This window comes from Mya arenaria, chromosome 11 (genome assembly GCF_026914265.1).
Source record: "Mya arenaria isolate MELC-2E11 chromosome 11, ASM2691426v1".
Lineage (NCBI taxonomy): Eukaryota > Metazoa > Mollusca > Bivalvia > Myida > Myidae > Mya > Mya arenaria.
The window spans coordinates 8,930,249-8,934,864 of NC_069132.1; positions in this window are offsets into that span (position 1 = coordinate 8,930,249).

Genomic DNA, 4,616 nt, shown 5'->3' on the forward strand with positions numbered 1-4,616 from the left:
CCTCACGTCTGTTTCTTCCAACGCCCTCTCATACTAGCTGGGCCTTGAGTGGGACAATCTTTTCAAAATGTCTATATTTGGCAAAGTTTAAGAACATGAGGAAATTATAACGTGGCACATTATGTCTTGGGGTTGAAAAGTCCTGCTACCATAAAACATGACTACATGTACATGTACAAAGGTACAAACATTGTGCTAATGACAATACAAGAACAAATCCACATGATATGAAATATACTACAAATTGCACCATTCAATATACATATTTTAAAATGTTCTCCAGGGGGTAGGGGAATCCCATCCCTTTCCATGTATACCTTCCTGCAAGCATTCCAATATATTCATATGTGTATTCCGCACGTGTTTTTTTTTTCAATTACACGATGCTTTAAACTTAGTTATTGGGTATACATTAAAACTTTGTATTGATTATGATACAAGGCCGTCGTCGCCGTTCGGTAAGCCAATAGTAAAGGGTCATGGACATTTTATTTTGGAAAATGTAAAAAAAAAAATCATATTTACTTACTATATCATATTACTGTCGATGCTCATCAGGCCTAAAAAAAAAATATGTCTGTTTCCTGTAACATGCTGAAAAAAAGATGGGTCGGTAGGTAGGGATTTTTTTTTTTTTTTTTTTTTTTTTTAATGTCAGAATGATCCAATATTCAAGTTTATTTCAGGTGAATTATTTTAATAAGAATTCAGTGTGATATATAGATTCAATCTTTCTGCCACTTATAAGCTAAAACTGCTAGCTTGACAGCCATCAAAACATAAAATACATCATCATTGTAATAAATCAAGACTAAGTGATTTTTTCACATCTATATATAGGTGAAGCTTGACCAAGAAACAGCATTGTTTATCAGTTATTTTTAGCCATGGTACATGTATTTCAGTTGTAGAATGCATCCTGTTGAAGGGCAAGCCATGGGTTCGACTCCCAGCGGTGGCAACATTATGTGCAATTTTGAGCATTGTCAGTATGTTCACCAGGGAAGCAGTTCATCTTTAGACTTTGCAAATATAACCCAGTGAAAGAGTGAATCAAAGAACATTTAGACAATTTATTTTTTGCAAATGTTTTTAACAAAACTTTCAAAATGCATACATTTTCTAATAATAAAACATGATATTATTGCACAGACTATTTTAAGATAGACTGTGTAATAATATCAAGTTGTATAACAATTAAATGTACATGACAACTATTGTAAAATAAAATGCTGTTACAACAAGAACAGGCAAGAATCTCCACAAAACATAATTTTATATAAATCAATACTTCGATTGATAAATGACTAGAATCAATGACTAAACCATTTAACTCTTAGAGGCTGTCAGAATTGTACAGATCTTTAGGACCAGTGTAGACCCATGGTCTACGCTGTTCACTGCTTGGACACTTAAACCTTACCTGCTGACTCGACAGCGAACAGTGTAAAATAACAGATTGGACTGGAATGTGTTTAAATAGACTAGAATCAGTATCAAAAAAGCTTAGACTGACTAATAAAAAGTAATACCATTTTCTTTTAAACAGTTAAACAGCAAAACTAGTACACGTACAGTACCTTAAATAGTTTCCACAACTTGTTTTTTTAAACAATTTTCAGTGTTGTAAAAAGATCTGCTGTATTAGATCCACTGTTCATTCTGTAAAAATCTCAAGCACGATAATCAATGTAACTTTCAATAGAATACCTTGTTGTTTTTTTCCTTTTCTGGACTTGACTGGACTACGGGGGTTAAAACATTCCCAGAGTCAAAACTTGGTAAAATATGTTCTGACTCTGACGAACATATTATTTAGTTAATGCATCTTCGTTATGTGATCCAGTGCATCCTTGTCAAATTCCAATATGCACCAGCGATTGTTTAGTTGCAACGACATCTTTCTTACTTTAACTTTCACTTTCAGGTTTATCTTTTTTTCCGGAAGTAAACAAAAACATTTACGTTCCTATTGCCAGTATTGCAACATCGTATTTTTCATAAATGGCAAAACCATAACAGTTTTGTTATAGAACCACGGACCTATAAACCAGGTCCGTGATAGAACTAAACTATAACACTGACAACGATCTACGTAGTTCTCCTTTCATTTTCATTAAAATTGACAGGAAGTTAGCGTGCACCTGTTTTCCGTGCTTTTTAGACCATGTGGTATGAAATATGTTTATTTTTCTGTTAACTCATTAAAAACTTATAAGAATATTTTTTAATTAACTGGAGATATAATAAAAAAAAACTTAAAATAAATGAACAAAATATATCCTAGCATTGTTGTTTTTCAAAACCATTGCACATAGCGAAAAAGCGGAAGGTATCCGTTAATTTGCATAATGGGCGGAGTTAATATTACGTCATTGAGTTTGAGTGCTGCTAATTGACAAGGTTACCGATCAGATTCCAGATCGATAATCACTTGTCACTTCGGGTGTAAATTGCTCTTGCGGGTTAAACAAACATTCAGATCATGCATTGAGGCTCCTTTCAGATGATACCGACTCTCACACCGAAATATCCCGTGTCAAAACTGATGCATATTATAAATGGATGATGCGTTGATTTCGGGTCATTTACGATTCCTGTGCGTCAAAACCCGGGAGCTCGGGTCAATTGAAAGCCCTGCAGTTTAATGTCACAGCCATTAAGGTTTTTGCCATTGTTTCAACTTGCCAAACCGGAAACGTTTGTAACTATGCAACGATTCGGACACTACCAAAATATTTAAATTATCGTTGTATGCAACGATTCGGACACTACCAAAATATTTAAATTATCGTTGTCATCATAGGCCAGAGATCGCTTAAAATCTGACTTTTCGAATTTTGGGGCATAAAAAAATTGCGGTCGGCGGTAAAAAATTACGGTCGGTCGGGTTACAGGAAACAGACATATTTTTTTTTTAGGCCTCATACATAAACACTTTTCTTAAATGTGGGTTAAACTCACTCTGGATTTAACACTCACAAAACATCCTAGCTTCAAACAACGATCGATACAAAGCCTAAGCCCTCTAATGGCAACCGTGAACGACATTCGCATGTTCGATACAACTTTCAGTGCTAGACGTCCATAATGGCCAAGAGCGAAAATACTTTCACAAAAAAAGAATATATCCAAGCTATAAGGGATGATTTATCAGACCGGCAAACATATTCAACATGAATGACTCCTCCATGGAAAGTCAAGGTTAAAGACCATTATGCACACAGCCATTGAAAAGCATATCCATTCAAAAATGACAATATCACGGCATAGCAGTCCATGAATGGACACCGAAATAAGAGAAGCACCTGAAGAAAACAGCGAGAAGAACAAACAAGAAACGAGACCAAGACAGGTACAAGAGGTTACAGAAAGAAGTCCAATACCAAAAGTGTTAGGCCAACAAGAAACACTGTAACGTGCGAGGCCAACAAGGCCAACAGATCCCTTCAGAGAAAAGCATGTTCGACCCTGAAGGGGTCCGCTGGACTTTATATACAGTAAACTCTCAATCCACACAAAGCCCGGGTTTTGCTAATTTGCATATTTCCAACCAAGTAAACATACGTACTATGAACGTACTACCGTCTATATAACGGAATGTTATACTTTGAACGCACATCCGCCGCCTACAGCGGACCGTTACAATACCTTGCGGATACATGCAGTCACTGAGTCAGCAAAAAACTTATAAGCAAATTTAACGACTTTCGGGCCTTCGTCAAAAGCAAGAGACTGGAAACTACCGGTGTTGCATCTTTGAAAAAACAAGGATGGTTTCCTCCAGAACAGCAATGCAGCCAGGGCAAATATTCTAAACGAACAGTTTCTCTCTGTATTTACCCACGAAGACACCAGCAACACTCCAGACATGGGACAGAGCAATACTAGTATACCATCTATGCCAAACATTTCAGGGACAGAGCAATACTAGTATACCATCTATGCCAAACATTTCAGGGACAGAGCAATACTAGTATACCATCTATGCCAAACATTTCAGTTCAATGTAATAGTGCTTACAAGCTGCTGATGAACATTACGACAAATAAAGCCACTGACGCTGATGAGCGTCATGCCTTCGTCATTATTTAAGTTGAGATTATTTAAGTTATTTAAGTATATATGCACTGTGTTGTTTGTGGAGTTTTGTGCTGTTAATCCATGTTTCTTGTTTTCTGATTTATTTTTTATTTTTGTGTGTTCTATGTCTTTGGCGTTTACCCTATGACATTAAACGGGGTTTATCTTTATACTTTTGGCTACTGAGCTTGTTTCTGTAGTTTTTCACATAAGTATATATATTGCAGCATCTGCTACATACATACGTAATTAGCCACAGCCTTAGCAAAAGTGAATATGACTGGCGGGATGCCTCGGTAGTTCCACTTTGCAAGAAGGACGACCGACACCAAGCATCAAAGTTTCAAATTCTTATTTCTTTATAATATTGATATGTCTTCGAAATATATACAGCGAGATCACTGCGTGAGATTGGTTGATGCAAGGATCCGCACTCTACACCTTTCTGGTCGATTGACTGAATATTTAATAGCATAATATGTTGATAATTTGCTCAAGAATTATTGTGAACCAGTCTGCATTATCTCCCGCCA